This window comes from Struthio camelus, chromosome 1, assembly GCF_040807025.1.
Source record: "Struthio camelus isolate bStrCam1 chromosome 1, bStrCam1.hap1, whole genome shotgun sequence".
Lineage (NCBI taxonomy): Eukaryota > Metazoa > Chordata > Aves > Struthioniformes > Struthionidae > Struthio > Struthio camelus.
Genome location: NC_090942.1, coordinates 6,842,598 through 6,857,853, shown reverse-complemented (window position 1 = coordinate 6,857,853; position 15,256 = coordinate 6,842,598). Strand labels below are relative to the sequence as shown.

The following is a 15,256-nucleotide window of genomic DNA, read 5'->3' as shown; positions in this document are numbered from 1 at the left end:
ATTTGCTGCACTGGGTAAAAACAAGACTTTGCCACTTTTCAGTCTATTGGTCAGAAAAGAAGCAGAGAAGTAACCAAATTTATGTGGCACAGAACTGAGACTAGCCAGAGGCAGAAAAATTCAATAAATAGGGAAAATATTAAAATGTTTGTTAATCCATCTAACAGTATAGTGTATTTTCCACCTGGTGAACCTCTTTTTTTAGTCGCCAGCTGCAGCATCAATCGTTTTCTGAAGAGGTGGCTTTCTGCATTAACTCCTAGACAAAGCATTTTGATCATTTCCCCCCAGAAAGAATCAGAATAGTCCACTTCTGGAGGTGACTGAGAGTGGCATTATCTAAAGATGGGTCCAAGGGTGAAAACCAGCCAGGAGCCTTTCTGAATCTCAATCCAAACAGGAAAACTCAAGTTTACCTCTAGCATGAACTGCTTGCTCTTTCGAAGAATCAGTCCACCAACTCAGCAGAGCAGTGGAAGCACAATCAGAAGCAACAGCACATCACTGTGCATCCATCAGCATGCAGATTTTCAGACAGAATCGGAAATCATGGCTGATACCAACCACTACACTTGGTTCTGCTGCGCACGTTGGCATTGGCAGAGCTGCATCACGTGGTGTCCCAACCACCAAGCACGCTCCTCTTAATGGAGAAGTGAAAGAGCAAATAACACCGCACACCGAGACACAGAAGCACCTTATGGCAGACTAACGCGGGGTAGAGACAGCTCTTTGATGTCTGTATAATGTGCTTCTTCAAGAATATGCAAGTTCATTCTTTCATTAAGAATAACACTTTGAACTTAAAACAATACCTTTCATCAAAAGACCGTGGACTGTTTTACAAAGATGGCAAAATATTATGAGTATAGTTTTCTAGAGGGGAGAAACTGAGGCCAAGGCAGATGAAGGCAGTTACTTGACTGTTTGTCTGTGGCTGGTAAGACAGCTAAGAACAGACCTCGTTTATCTGGATGCCAGAGCTGTTCTTCAAACTACTGTACCGCACTGATATCGAAGAAAATTTTCAAGCCAAAATGTACTGTTGCTTGACGCTATCTTAGAAAGTTCTTTGCAAAGATCTGAAGAATATGTGGGTCTAAATATAAACGCCAAATCAATAAGCTGTTGAAATTTTCATTTTTTTTTTTTTTTTACCTCCTTTTTAAAACTGCTTAGAGGTAACACCCATTTTTCACCTCTATGCCAGACGGTATTTTGCCTGCTGATCTTATGAATGTGCATGTATCGGGGTGTACAGCAGACAGAGGCACAAAACCGCAGTGCAAGGTGGCATGTTAAAGGCTCATGCTACTTTGTGGATATGTACTGAATTCAACACGCAAAGAATTAAAGCAGCAGAACGCCTCAAGAAATGTGCAAAACAGATCACCGACAAAGGAGTGGATCCAAAGTTCAGGTTGTTCTTATTTCAACTCTAAAAGACGATACACTTGTTCTCTTTTCTGTTAGATTTTAAGGAAAAATACCTCCTAAATAGTTGCGACAAAGACGGGGCGAAAATGAAGAGGAAACGCTCCCTAAAGCAATCCACTTGTTGCTCTCTTAAATCCTTTCCACTGGCACAGAATTGCTATTTTAGTGCCCCAGGTCACAGAACAAAATCCTGGGTTTTTGAAAGTGTTTGGACACATGGGGGAGGAAGAGGGAAGGAGGGAGAGCAGGGTTGCAGGCAAGGATCAGGGTAATCGAATCTGCTACTTTGCAGCGTGTTAGAGGAAGGATCACAGGTATTCACAGCTCTACACCTTTGAGACTTCAAACAGCAGAAGTTAAGCATCAGGTTCGCTATGACTATGAAAGTACGAAAGGTGCTGATCTGCTTTTACAAAAAAAGAGTGCTTGTAGTTTCCTTTCCCCCACCCTTGTTCATCCTTCTTAACATACTGATTGCATTCCAAACGGAGTCTTTTGTATATGCCTTAAAGTTAATACATCTTAATGCATATACTCTTTTTCTTTGCACAGTTAGTTTCAAGATATCCACGGTATTTCAACCAGTGAGCTGAAGCCCAGTGTACAGTAAAGTGCCAGCTAGGAGTATTAGGGCATCTTTGCTAGTCACACTAAAATAATTATATTATATAGAGTCTTATTGAAAATACGATGCCTTTCACAGATCTATTTTAATGCACTGGCATATTTAAGTTGCAGGTGAGAAACATGATAGGTAGAGCGCAGAGCAGATCACAACCGTGCCTCCCTTTGCTGGCTTTGGCTCTTTTCAGAGAAAGACTTTGGGAAGGGTGCAAGAAAAGTTGCTGTAGCATGAATGATAAATATTAAATTGGTGGAAATGCAGGCTATTTCTCAGATGCTTCCATTTTCCCCTGCCTGCATTCCTTAAACAGCATGCATGAAGGCTGCACCTGCAAATTCCTTTATCTCTCTGGCCAAAACTCTCGGGAAGAAAATCCCATCTACTTCAGGCTATAAATAAATGTATTCCTTGTTTCAAATAGAGACATCATAACGTGGAAAAAAAATATGGAAAAGATGCCACCTTCTTTCTACAATGGTCCCTGCCCTACATGTTTCTGTCCACTTCATTGCTATTCCAACCCATCCCTTTTCCATAAATATTTGTCTTGCCTTTGTCAAGACTTATATTTAAAAATGAAATTCTATTTGGCATTTTACAGTACAAGAGGCTATTATATATACATTATCCTTATGTGCATGATTGGGGAGAATAGATGATTTGTGAAGTTATCTATTATGGGGAATAATCAAGATTAATGAGCCCTATGGCACTTGCTGAATGCCTCCAGAGATTTATTACTCAGGTTGTTCGTTTCTCTTGTTATGTTGGTGCTGTCAAGAGTCCTATAACAAATGCAAACACAGACGTGTATTAATTGCAAATGTGGAACAAGGCTACCGCGATGTTACTAAATACTTAGAACAGCATCTGCCCTGGCTGTAAGATTTCTTATCTGGCAGGTTTCTGATGAACTCACCATCTATTTTGGTATATAATGCAATTTTTTAAAAGCTTAAAAAGATAAAAGGGGAGAATTAAAGAGGGAAGGGAATTCTGTGCTCGCCTTACTCTTAGTAACCCAAGTAGTGGACAGAAGCGATTGACAGTTTCCTGGGCTTTTCCAGAAAGGCTGTGCAGGCAACTCCCAAACAACTAATTCTATCATAGGTACTTTTCAAAACAAAACTTTAAAAGAAAAGTCAATTTTACTCTATTTTACTTCCAAACCTGCCTAAAACTGCAGCTATAACATGCATCTGTCAATACGAAAATGCTGCTTTCCAGGGCTGACATTCCTGCTTTTCTGCAGAGGTGTCTGCTGCCAGCGGACTCAACGGTATCAACAGGAGGATCACTGTGACCCATGAGCCTATTAAGTTATTTACTAAAAGCTCAACGTCCTCTGGGAATTTTAGGTAGTCGCACTTCCCTGAATGAAAAGAAAAAATGTATTCACAAAGGGTTCCTCGTTTTAAGCAATCTTTTCCCTGTATTGCATCTCTTCATTGATGCCTCCACACTGAATACCGCTCAGGAAGCCTCGTGCTTAGCATATACCATTCATGCCAAGTGCATTAAAATGAATTATTTCAGAAATCTTAAAAAAAAAGTCATTAAAAAAAAAAAAACAGTATCAATGTTATCTTAAAGAATTCCCTGTACTGAATCTTTAAGTTTAAGTCACGCAACACTGACCTATGATAACGACAAAGTAGTTTAGATATGCAAAAGAAATACGCAGCGTGTGTATTCTCAGTGTCCTCTCAGAGGAGATCTCTGGGCCAGTTTCCTTCTTCGCAAACTGCGATGTGGACACCTGACCCCTTCTGAGCTTCTCACATGGAATTTATACCAAGTCCAGTTCCTAGCCCCCGGCTTTCCTGGGTCTCCTTCCCATTCCCTGGTATGACTTCAAATGAGAAGTTGCAGAGTTTTCGTGTTTAAACATTTATACATAAAAACACATCTCTACCTCCCGAGGAGATGTTTTTGTGATTCACCATGCTGGCACTAACACAGAACGCGTGGGATGATGCTAATAGCTCAGAACTATTAATATACAGGAGGGTATAGTAATGATAATAAGGTAGCAGCAAACAGTGATACCATCACAATATATTGAGCTCTCCTCTCCCAAAATAGCACAGTCTGCTGGAACCTGGCAGGAACCACCAAATTCTTCCCTCATGGAAAAGAAATCCAACAAAAGCTATTATTTAACACAAATACAGGGGTACAACTTCAGGTTCAGGAGCCTGCATGCTACAGTTTGGCAAAATCCAGGCTCCTGCTTTCTTCTGGAGCTGAATAAGAGCAAGGGCCTTCAGATCTCGGTGTTCCCATGGCTTTACACTGTTCCTCAAAGATGTGGACCAGAACTGTATTAAAGCTACATACTACAATGTCTTAAATTAAATGTCAGAAAATTACAAAGAGGTTTTGCAGGAAGAGCTAGGGTGAAGAACTCCAAGAGCATAAGGAATTTATATCTGTCAGCGTTATTTAAAAATTTAGAAGCACAGATAATACACAGAAATACTAAAAGTGTCAGAAAACACCAAAAAATTATGAACTTTTATTATGAAGCTCTCTCATCTAGACAATAGCTCCACGATGAAAAGCTAAATCCCCCTCCTTCTTAATACGGCACTCCCTACTTTCCCAACACTCTATATTTAGAAGAAAGACTCAAACTTTTTTTTGAATGAGGAGACTTTGTTCTAGTTTTGTGAAATCCGCAAGTAGGATTCTGAGGCACTGTGGTAGTAGCATAAACTATAGTAAAGACCACCTAAAAATGAGAAAAGTGGGTTATAGCAATGCTACTTTGAAAGGACTGGAAAGGATGTTCTTTTCATTAAATAACTACATGCACCAGTTTTTCCTTTGAAAACAAATCAAATACGAGGGAACAGGGTCTTGCAAGGTTTAGATACCCAAATCAGAGATTTATCCCCGATGAGTAATCTGCTTGTATTTCCCTCTAAACACTATAGAAAAAAATGCAAAAAACTAGAGAAATACAATGAGGAAATAATATCATAGTCCCACATAGTTTTTAGAAACCTACATAAATAGATGTGTACTTATTGGTAGACATTTTTGAAAAAAGCAAACGCGTTATTGAACGAGCATAAAACTGATGTAATTCCTTGCCTTTGGGTGTTCCTCTGCCTTACAATGAAACAAGTTTTTGCATAGCTGCTACCCAAACTGATAGGCACTGTCTGACAAACAAACAATTTCCTCATTTCCTTAAGTGTTAACCATTTGCAACAGTAATTCATACAACTTCAGGCAGTCGGTTAACATGGGACAGCTATCAGGGAGAAAGTAGTGATATCCCTGCTAAAACTGAAACAACCATTTTTACTGGAGCATTGGTAAGTGCTAGTAATTGGAGAAAAAAACAGACAGATAACCCCCTACACTGTTATATCTGTCTAGAAATCCTGGAGCAGAGTAAGTTAAGAACAAGTCAGGTCTCACTGCATTTACTAGCTGTCACCAAAGACTGCCAATAGATCCTGGACGCCTCAGAAAGTATGGCAATGTTGTGCAATTCAAGTCATAAGCTTCAATATGACAGGTCAAACCTAAAAGTGCAAGCTGCCATGCAATTCAAAATACATACCCCAAGGAGGGCAACAGTCCCTGAAGTTCACACGTTTGCCCAATTGGCACCAACTATTCTATTTCCCTTCTAAATATCTTCTTCCAAAGTCTTTTCAAAGAGCCAACAACATTAGATATTTCCACACTAACTTTTGTTATGATAAACAGTAAGGGAATATCCATCAAGTGAAGAGCTTGGCCTTGTCTTCCCAATAACATCCTCGTAGGCAAGAGAGGGCTCCCATCAGGTTGCCCTGAAGCTCTCTCTTCTCCAGGCTGAACAAGCCCAGCTCCCATGCATGGCGCAATAACGGGAGGACAACAAGCAACACACGTAAGTTAAAACAAGAGTATCTTACTTGGTAGAAGGAGAAATGTTTTGCCCAAGAGGACAGTCAAGCAGTGGAACAGGTTGCCCAGAGAGGCTGTGCAATCTCCATCTTCAGAGGTTTTCAAGATATGAGTGGATCAAGCCCTGAGGTGATCCATTACTGATCAGACCTTCCTGGTGTGCTCTTCCGGCTGACCCTGCTTTGAGCAGGAGGTTCAACTAGAGACCTCCTGAGGTCCCTTCCAACCTGAGTTATCCAATGATCCTGTTACTACCAGCAGCAGGAGCACTTAGTAATTCTTTACAAAAATGAGAAGTGACTATGGAAAGCCAATACGTCAATAAGAGAAGAAACTAAAGTATCAAAGAGTATGAAAAAAGTGAATTCTTATTCCAAGGGCAGCATTAACCTTATCTCATATACCACAACAGCAGCTCATTCTTATGCGACAGGATAGAGAGTACCAAAGTCTTTCAATTTTTAATAAACTGTGAAGCACCTACTAGTTAGTGAAGATTACATTCCTCATGTCTCACGGAGGCAAAATACCACCAGAATATCTGAAATTTCATTCATAAAACCTGTTGCACTTTGCTACCAATGGCAGTTTGCAGCAATTAGGGCCTGAGATTTTTCTTCTTTGCATATGACAACATACTGGATGTGGAAATGAGTGATGGATATTTTATAATGTCTATTTTTATCACATAAATCATGGACTTGATAACCTCAACATCCTAAGAAAGTAGGTGTTTGATTTCTCTGTACCTGAAGCCAAAAGGAAAGACTATCTGGGTTATATCAGCTTGCAAACTCAGATCGTACTTTAGACAGATGGAAGTTATTCCTGTGTTTTCTGTAAGAGCTGATATCATATATGCATGATAAGATAAACACAAAAGATGAAACTTAAAACAAGGTAACATATATTTGAAAAGTAAGCATACCATACAACGGGAATCCCTCCACCCTCTAAGATCTGCCATTAAACATCCAGGTATAAAGCAGCAGACATCCAGAGCTTCATACACTGGTGGTGAAGTAATCTATAAACTTTCTATAGCCTCTAAGAGAAGTCCTGTAAGAGTAATTTGGGGAACTTAATGTAGACGGGGAAAGAAAAAACCCCGTGACTGAATGCTAAAGCTGTAGTGTGGAACAACTTCAAGCTCAAACAACTTGAAGGGCAGAGACCAAATTATAAACAACCTGGAACAAAAGCTGCCAACTTGTAGCTGTCATCACCTCAACCAGTTAAACTGCAAATGTTAAACTCCACATTTGCAGAACCCTAGAAACCAGATAAGATGCTCAGATTCCCACCAGACCATCCGGATAATGGTGCTACAGAATTCAAGAACCAACAGTGAATACCTCAAACTTGTAAATCACCTCCCAACTATGAGAGTCAACAGAATGAAAAAGAAATAAACATCACTTTTGATTTCCTCAATAAGATTTTCCAAAAATTGAATCACCACGGTACTCTCCATCTTTTTGACTACCCTAATCACTACAACACATACCCTGTTAAGGGGCCATGCAGCTGCCAAAACGGACATAGGAAAATGTAAAATACGTGGCACTGAAAACGCAGAAGGTCTGTACATGTTGGAAGGGAGTTTTGCGCCATTCCAGAGAAAGACAAATGGATGGTATGATTATGTGGATTATTCAGGTGGGTTTCTCAACATATTTTATGCAAGGCTCTGAAGCTCTGAAAGCTGGCATTTGTTCTAATGTTTGTAAGAACAAGTAGCGGTGTAGTCAAATGAGCAGTCATGCTGGGGTCACAGCCTTCAGTTCGGCAGGCTGGGCTAACCACTGATATTTGCTGACCCTTTCACGGTGCCTACTACAGTCATACATATATATTTTTATTTTACAGGTTAATGCAATTTACACACGGGAGCAGCTAAAGACAGAGAGAACAGCCAGCCAGCAGATGCACAGGGACTTCACGCAGAACGCTAACTGCCTGCAAATACTCACATCACAAGCAAAGGTTCCCTTGCCTTTGCTGTGCACATTAAAATGGATATTTCCATGATTGACCAGAAATATCAAAAGATCCATTCCTAAAAGCATTATTGCACAAAGTAATATGGCTCAGAGACATCTGGTACTATTTTTTTTTCTCTTGTGCTGTACTTTCATTCTGCATATGCCCCCAAAATTGCAGTTTTTAGAGAAAACATTATACTGATTGGAATACCATCTTATCTTTCAACTTTGCCTTCTGTCTCTAGGCATTTCAAATACTAAAGTCCTGAGGATCTTGATTCCACCATGAGATATAACCTACGGTTCAGAGATGGGAAAATTAAGGCACTGAGGCTCAAACTGATTTCACTGAGCTTCAGAGGCCTCAGTAAGTCCTACCTTAGTAACTCAGCCACCCTCTCTTCTTTTATAAGCAAGGAAGAAAAACAAGTGGAGAACTGTGCTGCCAAGGATGTCTAACCCTCCCTTGACATCAGCAGGATTTCGGAGTAAATGACTCAGGTTCTGTGCAGCACGGAGGCCGTTAACCCTCTCTGTTTTAAGTACTTGGACGCCTCTGTGGAGAAAGGTAGGATCATCCCCAAAGTTCTTTCACCTTCCTAAACGTTGGCCTCTGCAGGACTTTCTCCGTTGCTGTACCCTGGGACAAACAGACCCTGAAAGCTAGCGAGCGCAAAGAGAGGAAGGTCACTAGCAAATACAGGAATAAAAGCAGGACTCGCTTCCCAGCTCTCTCTTTCAACAGCCAGATCATGTATTTTTTAAATCCTCTTTAGCTCCTATATTCATCTTCATGCCAAATGGTACAGTCTGACTGACAGTTTTGACCTTCTCTGTATAGAAGGTGATACGGAGAGAAATGATGGGGCCAGTCATTTTAGTACACATTAAATTCCCAGTCTGGAAAATCTCAGCTAGAATTAAAATCCATTGTTCGCATGAAGTCAGTTGAATAAGAATTTCAAAAAGAATGAAGGTCTAACTAACATAATCAGGCCTTTTCTTTCACTTGTTGGGGCCCTAAATTTCCCTGTCCAATTTTGGCCATAAGAAGGCAGTAAAAATAATTCTCCATTTTCTCAGCAGAATTTATGGTCACTGCCAGTACGTTGACAAACGAGATTTCTTCTGTCTTCCTGGTGGGTCGACAGGCTAAAGAAGAAAAATTCCTAAAAAAGGTCTATCTACTATTGATAGATTAAAAAAAAAAAAAAACTCTGGGCAATCCACACAGAAGAACACTGTGAAAGTGCTCCGTGGTGTTTAAAGGTCAGTTGCAAATTTGGAGCCAAGAGTTTTGAGCCTGGCGCACACAGGTCAGCCAGCACTTTCGGTACTTAACAGGCATTTCTGGGGAGCTGGAATAACTGTTGGACAAGACTGCACTCGGCACTAGCCGTTTCACTAGAGAAAGGGCGGAAAAATGTTTTCATCAAAGTCGTTTCCCCTTTCTGCACTTGCTGTCGCTGCTGAAACACAGAATGGAAGTAGATTGCTGCGGCAGCCGGGAAATAACAAAATGGGCTAAAAACCTTAGCAAATAACAGTGCTTTGGGGTGCTGCTTTGTTATTCTGAGGGAGGGAGGGTTGCCTTTAAGTATAAAATTTTGCCCACGCCTGCAGGCTGGGCTCCAACTCAAATACAACTCAGTCCAATTTAGTGGGGTAACAGCATTCGGCCCTTATATGTCTTCAAAGCGCTTGACAAACATCAGCTGAATAACGCCCAGAGAAGCCTGAGGACCTATACCCCTGTTCACAGGTAAACTGAGGCACGGATGAAAAATTCCCTCCTTAAAGCCCTACGAAATCTGCAGGCAGAGCCAGGACGAGGACGAGGTGGCAGAGTCCCGTCCGTCGCAGAGGTCCGGCAGGTTGCCCGTCCTTCGCCCCTGCCCTGAGGGTCATCCTCAAGAGCACAAACTTTCATAGCTTTTATTCATTTTGTCTGCCAGGCAAAATAGGGGGTAGAAAGAGACAGCGCGGCTCAGCCTCTCAGTGGAGCACGCTAGAAGAGCAAGGATGCAGAAGCAGGACAGCTTTAATGCACGTTTAGTTTAGCAGAGCTGCAACAGAGCATCTGTCCCAGGGCAGAGGGCCACAGGCCCAACCTGTTGGAGATGCTGGGCCCCGTCTCCAGCGCTGCGTACAGCTGGTTACCGCGGTCTTCCCCTCCATCCCATCTTTTACATGTCTACAGTTCGATTTATATCCGTATTTCGAACTCAGCAGAGAGGGTCTTTATTTCTCCTATCTACGGGGCCCAACCTCGATCCCTCATTGCAGCCCCTTAGAGCTATCATGAAACAACAACAGCTTTAATCTCTTTTATCCGGTCCTAGTGAATGAAGCTTTCGAGGGTATTTTTTGCCAGCTCTGCCAACTAGATACTTCATAAAGCGAAACAGAAGCTCTGCTTCCTTCAGGGCACCTGCTTTCAATTACAGGGAACATACGGCACCTTCAGATTTTCCGCTTTCAACATCTGTGCTTTGCAGGTACAATTTGTTGCATTCAAATTACTGCTAAGCCCTGCAGGGTGGTGCCTCGCTTTCAGGGGCAGGCTCGAGAGATGCTGGAGGTGGACAGAAAGCAGGGGCATCTGCAAGCGCTTTCTAATGACCGATAAAACAGCTGTTCTGAGCAAAATCCGTTACGTTTAGAAACCTTACCCCACTCCTCCCAGAAAGCCCATTCAGCACCCGCTTGAATAGAGAAAATCCGCTCTACCGTGCAGTGGACGGACGTACTGACATCGCCATCCAGCCGAATACACCAATCTCGCACCCTCTTCTAGAAGATACGCTATAACTATTGTCTTTCAAAGCAAGGCAGTCAGATATCACCAGGATCAAATCCTGTAGCTTCACCAAAGGGTGATGGCTATTGTACTATGTAGACATTATTTATTTATTTATAGTATTTTATTATTTATAATTACATTATATTATTTAGAATTTGTTTAGACGGGTCATCCTTCTGCTTGCTATAAGAAAGCGAATTCAGCCCCAGTGGAATTTCACTGAACCGACTTAAAATCACTGGAGTTCCTGCGACGGAGGAATCTCCGCTGCGTGTTCCTCCCTCTCCTGCTCTCATGCTCCTCACAATTTATTACCCCTTTATGTCAGAGAAATTAAGAACATGGAAGAAATAAATTCTTACGCTTAGATAAATCGTTCCTTAAAAGAAGAGAAAGGTGACTTTTAGGTAAAAACGTATGTAGAAAAGGGAATGAGCAATCAACTTCTTCCATTTATTTAACATAAGGAAAACGCCAGAAATTAGTGCCAGCCTCCGGCAGTCCCAAAGGCCAGCAGCCTTTCCTCTTAAATCATACCATTTTATTCAAGCCTGTATCACAACACCGAGCAGAACATTAGCAGTCCACGTTGCTGCAGTCACTAGACTGCTCCACTGAGCTTTTTAACGTGGATTCAGCTCTGGACTTCTGCGCCCGTTTTCTACATTTTTAATGTAGACAGTAGGATTGGACCCAGATTCATCTTTGCATTCCAAGCAGTCCACGTCTCCTACACTTGGTTCAGGACATTTTCTAATTTAATTATGTTTGCACTTGGATGTAAGTTAAGGCACAGCTCAACCATTAACTGTGCTCTGCTATGGCATTCACCAGTGCGTGTTTGACTTTGCTAACTGCATAATGTTTGGCAGTGAGTTTTTGATAAGTGTGTGTTTGCAGATGTTCATGACAGACTAATAACGCCAAAGGAGGCTCCAGGAATGTTTTAAGTAAATATTATGCGTATATTTTCTCAACAGTGTCTGCCTACCAGCACCTTCAGAGCTGCATAATCTTATCCAGAATATGTTTGCATTCTCCTTGCACTAACCGGCACGGTCCATATTGCTAAGCAAATTGTTATTTGACTCAGATATTACACAGAACATAATGACAGGACACACGGTCATGAAGCTCCAAAGAAGTAGCAGATTCTGTTTCTGTCCTGCAAACTTCTGCTTGCCATGATTAGGTATTTCTTCATCATAATGAAGAATGAGTAGATAGAGGCTTTTACCTGGGCCAGGAACTTTTTAAGGTATTTTAAGAAACTATGTTGCTCTCCTCCCCTTGTCTTCCTCCTTTTCTATTATTCTTCACTATTTAGGCCTAACATTTACACGAGGACGGATGCTGAGAGCGTGCAGTTGCAAATTCAAATTGTGTGCAAGATCTTCAGACCAGGGACCTTATCTGACTGTTTTATGAGGTGGCAGAACATCAGTGCAGTGAAGATGCTTGGGCTTGGTGGAGAGCAGATGTTAGGCATCTTAACTTTTTTCCTAGGAATTTACTATATTGTCATCTTTTTGGCTGCCACCAGCAGATGGTTTAGCAATTTGGAACGACAGCCAAATTGAAAATAATTTAGTAGTGCCCCTGACATCGCGTTACACGGAAGAGAACTCACTAAGGCATTATCCTCTCATCTGAAATATGAGAATCCAATTCCACGCTCAGCCATAGGCTTCCCGTGGACATGTCTCATTTAGGGTGTAATAACAGTACAGTCTAAAGTATGGCAGACGCCTATCTAGACCATATATGAAATAAATTCAAGCTAAGCTAGTTACCAGTAACAGCTGTGAAAGCACAGGCTCTGAAACTCATCTGCTGTAGACAAATCTCTAATCTCTTCGGCTCAGAGTTATTATATCTGAGTGTCCAAGATTTCCTATTTAGTCAGTGAAAAGAAATAAGCAACCGGGAGGGAAATTCAGATTTCAGGGAGACTGAAACAGGGTAGCATTGTCTCTCCATTGACTATACAGGCATCCTAGGGCAACAGCGGAAAAATAGGACCTATCTGTAGAGCACAACAGCTTTTTCACGGCAATATTATGAAGATGAATAGAATACACACGACTTGGAAATTCATGGCAGCAATTATCTACTGCAGTTGGATCAACTTTTTTGTTTTCCGTTGAACTCGTCTGCTAGTAGTAAGCCAATGTGCATCTGCTCTGGGAAGGCAGAATATTCCTTTTCTGACTCCATAGTTCAAGGTGTTGACATGACCTGACCACAGAGGACAGACACCCTGTGCCACCAAGCTTAGTCCCCAATCAACATGAGTAAACCCAAATAATGACCTCGTTCATCAAGATCAAGCCCCGTAGCCCAGGAAATACGGCATTGCCATCGCTAGTAATGGGCCACGGGCGCTGTGCTGAGTCTGCAAGGCCTCGGGACTGAGGCACCTCAGTTTTGCCTCATCTTGCCTCAGGCAGCCTGGGGCTTTGTTTTAGCTGCAACAGCAGTTTTCCTAACGACCAGGTGGCTATTGCCTAATTTGTTTTACTTTTGCTTATCTTTGCATAATTCTGTGGTTTAACCGTAATTCTGATATAGACGGTAGTAACAAGTAGCTGTTCTATGTAGAAGGAAATATTTCTGATGCCGGCGCAATGATACGGTGCAAGGGAGTACAGACATGAAGAGGGGACACCGGGTGCAGCATGGAGGAGTAGAGGCCCAGGATGACGTGAGATGGGGCACAGAACAACCCCCGGACCCCAGGGCCATAAACATTCACCCGCAGCTGGATAACAAAATGCAAGCCTGCGGTTTTAGGGATAGGAAAGAACAAGTATCCAAAATACGCAAGACATTCCAAGTGTACTGATTTTGGGTGTAACGTGGAGTCGCAATGCGGTGAAGAAAGAGCAGAGCGTAATATCATTGCAGATTGGAAAACACACAAAGATAGCGACACGCAGACCCCAGAGTGAGGAGGAAGATGCCATCAGCATCATGCTGGACCTCGGGCAGCAAGGGGAAGGAGGATCCCCACCATCACCATACTTCTCCACATGATGGCCTCGGGACGCTGGCAACTTGCCAAAGCAGCTCCCCAGCACCCAAAACTAAAGCCAACAGCCCCAGGACCTGCAGGGTAGGCAAAGGGTGAGCAAAACCCCAGAGAAAGGAGTAAATGCTAGGAAATGCAGTCATAACAATTTTAACTGTATTATTATTGAGGCTCTTTTCCCCTGCAAGAGCATTCTTTCTTTCCCTTTAATAAGTAGATCTGGACTAATAATAATGATTTGATTAAACTGTTAAGATTTCAATTAGACTAACAATAAATTTTTGCCTTAACAGAGAGAGGACGTTTCTTTTTGCCTGTAACAAGATATTGAGGGTAACACAGTTCAGTATCAAAGCTAGTTAAGCTTCCTGCCTTCGTTCCTCCTACCAGCCAGCCAGTTCAAAACCTCACAGATCTGACAAAAAAGTCCGTTAACTTTCAGCACGAATATGCCTGATTTATGCCCATGGCTGGCTTGGGCCATAGCTCCTCTGTAGCGTTTGCACTCGCCGTGCGTTTTTGCAGGGGGGTCCACAGTCCTGGAGACCCTAATCAAGACAAACTCCTTTTAGCCTCGACCTATAGGGGGTAGATGTTGCCCCTCTCATCTTTTCTCACCGTAGAAACCTCAGCCCAGAAACAGAAATTATTCAGGAAGTTTACAGTGACCTTATCTATCATCTAAAAGGAAAAAGCACAAAACATGATGATTTTTGCTAATTGCAAACATTCGAGCTTGCTAGAATAGTTTTTGAGCAGTAACAAAGCAAGTGGTAATAATATAACAATCATGATAATATGTTAACAGTTTTAATTGAAGTAATCTCGGGTAGACAATAAGAATTATACCCTAATGCGTTAATTAATATGATTAAGAAATGTGGCAAAAAGAATGTTTTACGGGGGATGAGTCTTTGGAGCTCTCCTCGGGGTGAGATTTACGGACGTTAAGTCACCAGGCAAGGTAAAGAGCTGTTTTGATTTTAGCTCTAATGAACGTTAATTCTGCACCCTGATTTCTGCTTAATTAAACCTCTGACTGCAACCAGTCAAAAGCAAACAGAGAAGATAACGTGCAGTAATTGGGCCCTGTGTAGTTTCAGGCTCATCTTATACCAACAGTGGTCTACCTAAAACACTGTCAATTCAAAATAAAAAAAAAAAAAAAAGCAGCTTAGCTAACTGTTTCCCTGCTTCCCCGCTAACAGCGGCAGCCTCCAAGCCAAAAGCCTTGCACAAAAGCACTGCAAAGTGAAGAATCAAATAAAACACCTTCTTAGTCTTGTCTGGGGAGTCACTTCCTTATTATTCGTAAGGCAACTTTAAAGCCAAAAAAAAAAAAAAAGTGAAGAAAGCAATAAAAGAAGCTGCGGAGTCCTACTGAAGGACAGACCGACAGCAAGTTCCCTTGCTTTTTGCTTAGCACCTTCACCCTCCCCGAGAGGATCACAGCTGGGCCAGCACGC

At 41.9% G+C, this 15,256-nt stretch overlaps 1 protein-coding gene across 48 annotated transcripts in view; it reads right to left on the bottom strand.

Moving 5' to 3' along the window:
- The window catches only part of CELF2 (CUGBP Elav-like family member 2), a 354,164-nt gene that overhangs the window by 179,299 nt on the left and 159,609 nt on the right, over nucleotides 1-15,256 (bottom strand). The window contains exon 1 of one of the 48 annotated variants that reach the window (XM_068909506.1): nucleotides 417-550. The exons of the other annotated variants lie outside the window; for them this stretch is intronic. The gene's annotated coding sequence lies outside the window, so the exon portion shown is untranslated. Of the gene's footprint in view, nucleotides 1-416; nucleotides 551-15,256 lie in introns of those variants that run through there. 48 annotated transcript variants of the gene reach the window in all.